Source organism: Antechinus flavipes, chromosome 6 (assembly GCF_016432865.1).
Source record: "Antechinus flavipes isolate AdamAnt ecotype Samford, QLD, Australia chromosome 6, AdamAnt_v2, whole genome shotgun sequence".
NCBI lineage: Eukaryota > Metazoa > Chordata > Mammalia > Dasyuromorphia > Dasyuridae > Antechinus > Antechinus flavipes.
Genome location: NC_067403.1, coordinates 102,033,175 through 102,040,984, shown reverse-complemented (window position 1 = coordinate 102,040,984; position 7,810 = coordinate 102,033,175). Strand labels below are relative to the sequence as shown.

The 7,810-nt window shown below is 35.3% G+C and overlaps 1 long non-coding RNA gene across 1 annotated transcript in view; it reads right to left on the bottom strand.

Annotated features, from left to right (window-relative positions):
• Positions 1-4,959: 4,959 nt before the first annotated feature.
• LOC127540971 (uncharacterized) overlaps positions 4,960-7,810 on the bottom strand; it is a 154,912-nt gene continuing 152,061 nt past the window's right edge. The window contains exon 3 of the long non-coding RNA XR_007948327.1: positions 4,960-6,359. This is a non-coding gene — a long non-coding RNA (uncharacterized LOC127540971). The remainder of the gene's footprint in view (positions 6,360-7,810) is intronic.

The window sequence follows — 7,810 nt, the reverse complement described above, 5'->3', positions numbered from 1 at the left end:
TTGAGTCAATTCACTCAAACTGTCTGAACACATGGTAAAGTTGGGCCAATGAAAGAGGATTAAGTGACTTACAAGCCCCAAAGTAGTCTGGCAGAGACTTCCTTGCTGTCTTTAGTAGAGATATTGCAGAAGACAGATTGTTGTCATCAATGACAAGCCCTACTTACTTCATACTGTTTTCCTTGACCTGTTCTCTTATAACCTTTAATTCATTCTTTTCCAGTTTTAGAAAAGTTTTTCTCATCTCTTTCCTAGTTCCTAAATCATCATAAATTCTGGTCTAACCCAGCACAATAATTTATTTGCCCTTTTGAATTATCACTAGACCTATGTCTAATTCAAAGGATGATAGATTTAAAGTTGGATAGGATTTTGGAAGTCATCAAATTCAGAAGTATCAAATACCCAGCCAGCTGGTTGCATGTAGCCAGAATGGCCATTCTCTAATGAATGGCTTAACTGGAATAAAATATACTCAATAAATATTTTATAAGACAAAAATACAATAAAACATAGATAATGTTATTATATGGTTTTCTATATTCTCTTTAACAAAACAAAAATACAATAGAACATAAATAATGTTATATCATTTTCTATATTCTTTTTAATTCTATTTTAATTTGTTCAAAATTTGTTTTAAATTTTTTGTTTCTATTTAAGTTTGACATCATTAATCTAGTCCAAATCCTTCATTTCATACATGTTGAAACTAATGCCCAAAGAGTGATTTACTCAAGAAAACATATTTGGTGGTAAAAGAAATATTTCCTAGAGCTCTGCTACATCTATCACATACAGGTTAGGTTAGTTTTTTTCTTAAATACAATACTATTGAAACAAGTCAATAAATAATCAGTCAATAAATAAGCAAATATCTATTAAGCATCTGCTATGTACCAGGGGCAGCTAGATGGCATAGTAGATAGAATTCTGGGCCTAAAGTCAGACAGATTCACTTTCCTGGCTTCAAATCCAGGCTCTGACACTTACTAGCTATGTCACCCTCGGCAAGTAACTTAATCCTGTTTGTCTTAATTTCCTCATCTGTAAAAGAAGCTGGAGAAGGAAATGGTAATTGCCTTCAGTATCTTTGCCAAGAAAATCCAAATGGAGACACACAATTGGGGAAAATGATTGAAAAGAGAAAGACCAAGATCCAGGCACTCTGCTACATATTGGAGATACACAAACAAAAAATGAAATAATCTTCACTTTCAACGAGTTTACATTTTACTTAATACTTCAAGATAATTGGCTGCAGAAAATAAAAACCCAGGATACAAAAAAATTAAGGAAGGACTCCCTCTCAGACTTTCATAGACAAATCATGGACAACACAGAATCAGGTCTGAGCATCCTTCCCTTGCTATGAACCATCAGATGTTCTACAAGTGACTCATTTCATTTCAGGCTTGAACTCAAATTACCAGTCTGGCCGGAGTCACTTATGGCCTTTTCCATAGGGAGTAAATAACCAGCACCAGATTCAGAACTCTTATGCTCACACTCCATATTCTTTCTTCTGTTCTCTGTTTTGTACCAGGTTCTCTCCCTGAGGGGATGTTGATTAGCCATACACTAATAAAGTCAGCCTTTTCATAGTAGAGAAAAAGAATCTGACTATTGGTTATATATATATATATATTTTTAAACTGACTGGGCAATTCTATTAAAATAGTGTTGTTTTTAATTGTGTATATAAATATAACATCACTGTTTGTGCTGGAAGTGGATCAAACCAACTATTGAGAGGTAGTTGGTAAATTTTCAGTGTGAACATCAGAAACTGATAAATGCTACAAATCAAGACATGATTTATTGCTTTATTTCTAGATTTAAGAAAGTGATGTAAAAATGTTCACAATGCAGATTAAACATGAAAGTGTATTATGCATGTACTTTTTTTTTTCAAGAAAGCCAATTGTTAAATACTTACCAGCACACTACTGGACATAATCCTTCTAAGAAACATTTAAAAGCTTATGTCCAGTAGGAAAAAAAAGTCCATTATCAGAAGTTTTTGAGGTTTTCTTTTTCTTTCCCTGATAATTATTTTTTCGTCATCATTAGTATTTCAAACGCCTCTGGCATTAGAGACATAGATAATCAGGATCAGAAAGTCTCTTTAGAAAAAGTATAGGACATAATTATACCCACTGCAAAATATTGTTAGTTGTGCTTTTTTACAGTGACAAAGCACAAAAAACTAAGGAGATGCACAGAAATTAAGGAATGGATGAATGGAATATTATTGTGTCATAAGAAATGAAAAAAGATAAGTAGAATCAGGAGAACAATTTGTACAATATCAACAGCATCACCAAAACAAACAACTTGTACATGTGCAACAAAATAACCAACAAAATTATCAGAGAACTGATAGTGAATCATGATACTCCCTTCTAACAGAGAGATGATGGACTCATGCTGCAGAATGAGACATGTTTTTGGACAGCCAATGTGAGAATTTATTTTGCGTATTGATACATATTTATTCAAATGATTCTATTTTTCTTTCTTTTTTCCCAATAAGAGGTCAATGTAGGTGGGGATAGAGAAATAGATAGAGAGACAGACAGGCAGAGACAGAGACAAAGAGGGTGAAAGAAAAAAGAGAGACAGAGACAGAAAGACACCTACAGATAGAGACAGAGACAGAGAGACAATGAGAGAGAGAGAGAGAGAGAGAGAGAGAGAGAGAGAGAGAGAGAGAGACAAAGAATCAATATTGGTCATTGTCATATTTTTTTTAATGCACAGAGACCAGAAGTCCAGAAAGAATCATAGACAGCTATGAAATCTATAAGATGATTTTAAAATTTAAAAGAAAAGCAAATAATTAACAATGTGACTTACTCTCTTGCCCTGTCGGGAAAAAGCTATTATGAGATAATTCTATTATCAGATAATTCCCACGTTATCTGGGAACAAACTGTTTAGCAACCTCCATTGTCCAACCCCCAAACCTCTAGGTATCTTCAAACAACCTTTTGAGATGTTGATTAGCATTTCTTTAGACAGGTCTGAGACCTGGTCTGCCAGGTAAATTTAATCTGTTCCCTGATTCCCCCATCTTTGAGTTCTATAGCACTTCCTCTCCTCCTTGATCCTCCCTTCCTCCTGAGTTCCCACTTTTACACTTGGGAAACCCCAAGGCTATATTTCCCCTATAAAGGATCTGCTTATGATGAAGAGCGTTGTGATCTCTCTCTCTCTCTCTCTCTCCTCTCTCTCTCTCTCTCTCTCTCTCTCTCTCTCTCTCTCTCTCTCTCTCTCTCTCTCTAACTCTCTCTCTCTCTCTCTCTGTCTCTTTCTTTCTATCTCTCTCTATCTCTCTGCCTCAATGCAATTGATTTTTTCTATTCCTCTGATTATATGGAAATGATCATTTTATTTGATGCTTGTTAAGTTCAAATAAAAATAAATATGTGGTTTTTGTTTAATGAATGGAATGATTCTGCTTTCTTAAATCATTTAATTTTGGTTGCTGAGATGAAAATATCTATAGATTGTTATTATTTTTTCCTTTGTCACATGGGAAAAGGTGTTGGTTAGAAACAGACTGCAATAGGATGATAAAAAAAAAGTGAAATAAGAATGATTAAATCAAGACAAAAAGTGGGGAGATGTACTGTCATTCATGGAGACAAAAATTATCGTCTCTAAGTGTCTCTGGATAGAATGACAAAAATGAGTTGTTGTGTGGTTTAAAAAAAAAACTTAGGTAACAACATTTAGTAACTAACAACAGAATTGTGTGTTTTTTGTAATCATCAAGAGGCACCAGAGGCAGCTAGGTGGTATAATAGACAAAATGCTGAATATAAAATCAAGAAGACCTGAGTTCACAACCAGCTTCAGACACTAACCAGCTTTTGTCCTTGGCAAGTTTCTAAACTTGTATTTTCCTTAGTTTTCTCAATTATAAAATGGTGACAATAATAACATCTACCTCCCAGGGTTGTTGTAAGGTTCTATGTTAAGTGCTTGTCACAGTGCCTGGCATATAGTAGATATTATATAAATGCTTTCTCCTTTCCCTTATTTAAAAAAAAAAAAACTTCTCTGAAACTCACTTTCTCTTCATTCTCATTCATATTCATAAAAATTCCAAGAAGTTTCTTGCCAAGGGCTGGATGACTGGCCTCATCTGAATGTCATGTTACCAATGAGACATGTCTGCTTTAGCATTAACATTCAGCCAATATGAATACTTTCCAAACTGTGGAATTGATGTTTGAATTTAAATTGGATCAAAAAATTCTTGTCCCAAATGATTCCCTGGCCTTTGAACATGTTAACTCAGTTTAAAGAAAAAAGAATCTAAACTTGAGGTTCTTCCTTTGCTCAGAGTTTGTAATCCTTTTAGCAGGTATGAAGTAAGCCTTCTACTTAACCTCAAAACTGGATGTCACCTTCAGGCTTTTTAAAGAAAGGTTCTACTTTCAGTCTTAAAAACCAGACCCACCTTCTGTGATGTCACAGAACTGATTTATCATTATAATTGTTGTTATTATCATAATAATTATCATTATTGCATCAATTATTATAGGAAAGAGTTCTTCATTCCTAGGGAGCTTAAAGTGTGATAAGTACCTTCGCTGATGCAAAAAAGCAGTATATCTGCAATATGGACCATTAGAAAATTGTCCAGGGGTGTAAAAGTAACCTCTAATTTTTCACATCAAAAACTGAGGACCAAGTAGGTTTAAGTGATTTTCTCAAATTCATAGTCCTAGTTAAGTAGGGAGGGGTGAAAATCCCACTCATCTGATTGCCTAATCAATGCATTTTCCAGTCAATCGTCAAGTCTTTATTATGCACCTATTATATGCCAGACAATGTGCTAAGTGTTAGGGGAACAAAGAAAAACAAAAGACAGTCCTTGAGCATGGAGTTTATAATTTAATTTCTCAAGAAGTTTATAATCTATGGCTAGAATGACAGGGAAAGATAATGGGGAATGTTGGAGGGGATGTGGGAAAACAGGGACACTGATACATTGTTGGTGGAATTGTGAACACATCCAGCCATTCTGGAGAGCAATCTGGAATTATGCTCAAAAAGTTATCAAGCTGTGCATACCCTTTGATCCAGCAGTGTTTCTACTGGGCTTATGCCCCAAAGAGATACTAAGGAAAGGAAAGGGACCTGTATGTGCCAAAATGTTTGTGGCAGCCCTGTTTGTAGTGGCTAGAAGCTGGAAAATGAAAGGATGCCCATCAATTGGAGAATGGTTGAGTAAATTGTGGTATATGAACATTATGGAATATTATTGTTCTGTAAGGAACTACCAGCAGGATGAATACAGAGAGGACTGGCGAGACTTACATGAACTGATGCTGAGTGAAATGAGCAGAACCAGGAGATCATTATATACCTCAACAACGATACTGTTTGAGGATGTATTCTGATGGAAGTGGACCTCTTTGATAAAGAGAGCCTTGATTGAACAAAGATGGACAGAAGCAGCTACACCCAGAGAAAGAACACTGGAAATGAATATAAACTGCTTGCATTTATGTTTTTCCTCCCGGGTTATTTATACCTTCTGAATTCAATTCTCCCTGTGCAACAAGAAAACTGTTTGGTTCTGCACACATATATTGTATCTAGGATATACTGCAACCCATTCAACATGTAAAGGACTCTTGCCATCTGGGGGAAGGGATGGAGGGAGGGAGGGGAAAAATCGGAACAGAAATGAATGCAAGGGATAATGCTGTAAAAAATTACCCTGGCATGCGTTCTATCAATAAAAAGTTATTAAAAAAAAAAAGAAGAAGTTTATAATCTAATTTCCACCATCCTAGTCACAGGCTAGACTTGAATATAAATATTTCCTCCTTATTCCAAAGCTGGCCCTCCATCCACTACACCATACTGTTTCAGGTACCTTACAAAAGTTCAGACCATCAGAAAACATTTTATTTTATTTTATTTTATTTCTCTTATTAATATGCAAAACACTCGCCTTCTGTATAAATTCTTAGCACATACCTTAGTTTGGTTTCTGAATACAAGAGAAATCTTTTTTTCTCTACTTCTCTTTTCCTGTTTTATGTGAAATTTCTCCAAACTTTATCCTTAACAGCAAACTTTCACTGTGTTTTTGCTCCTCGGAGGATTCTCATTCTCATGTTTGCACTCCATCATTACAAGTCTGTTCTTCTACAGCCTGAAATTCTGGTTTCTATGGAAGCCTTCAGACAATGTTAAGTCACTACAAGAATTGTGAGTACATTCATAACAAAGAAGATTCAGCCATAAGCTTTCTGGAAAGGGGGATTCAGAAAAAGTCACTTGGGGGTGGTTCATCTTCTGGCTGCTACTTCTACCTCATGTCTTGAAATCTCCTGACAAGAGGGAAAAAAGAAAAAATAAAATAAAATGAGGCTTTATAGTTAGAAATAAGAATTGTAAGATGTTTTCTTTTCCCTAACATTCTATAAACCAAGAAAAGATATATAGAAACGAGTTGGCATAAGAGATTGACACCGGTTTGGGGGTTAACTACCCTGGGTTCAAATTCTGTCCCTCCCTTTTACTTTATTGGTGACTTTGAACAATTCAATTAACCACCTGGGGCCTCAGTTTCCTCACTAGTAAAATGAGATGATTAGGTTGGATAATCTCTGCCAAAGATCCATCATATTATAAAAAATGAAATAGTTACCTGGATCTGAAAGTCACACCATTCTGAAATGTACATACAAGTATTTAATGTCCACAGATTATTTTTTTAATGGAAGATTTATTCTTCAAAGTTTGAACAGTAACTTAGAATTTCCCTCCAATATCAATTCTGAATGACAATCTGAGGTTTTCTGCAATGGCATTTGTCTCAGGGTTTGTCAGGAAAAGTCATTTCATTTCTTATGATTCATTTCATTTATATTTTAGTGTATTAGCTGGATACATTATTGATCCTTGCTCCATCCAATTTGGGCTTCTACAGAATAGACAAAAATTTGGTTTGAAAGATGACTGCTCTAAACTGCTTGCTCCAGAGTGGTGATGAAATCTAACAGAGTTACGGCAGTAAAGGAGATGATGTTAAGGGGAAGGAAAAAGAATTACACTTTCAAAAAGATCATTTGTCATACAACTACATACATTGTGTACACATATGTAAAATACAAGAGCTTGTAAATATATCCTTTCTCCAAACTGTCCTACATAAAGCTAATAAATTGATATTCCTAAGACATGAATCTGATCATTCCCTTGCTGAAAAAAACTTCAGTAGCTCCCTATTGCCTTATATAAAATCCAAAATCCTCCACCCAATATTTAAAACCCTACATAATGTGCTTCCTGTTCTTTCTCATCTCCTCTTCATTTACTCTCTATTCCCATCCAAATGGTCTATTAGTCATGGGCATAATATGCTACCTTCTGCTTATGCGGCTTTTCACTCCCAACTCATCCCACTCCATGTCTGGGATGTAATCCTTCCTCCCTTCCATCCCCCAGTATTCCAAACCTTTAAAGCATAGCTCAGGGAAGTCTTCCAAAGAACATTCCTGATTCCCCATTGTTGCCTTAGGCGCAATTGTGTCTCATAACACAATGCTGGACCTTGACACTTCCATTCAAATCTAGCTTCAGACTCTTCCTAGGTCTGTACTTTTGGAGGAACCTCTTAATTCTGTCTAAATTTCCTCAATTATAAAATGGGGTTAATAAAAGTACCTTCTAAGGGCTATTGCAAAGATCAAATAAAATATCTGTAGAGTGCTAAGTACAATGTCTGGTACATAGTAGGCACTTAATAAATGTTTGTTTCCTTCTTGCTTGTTTGAAT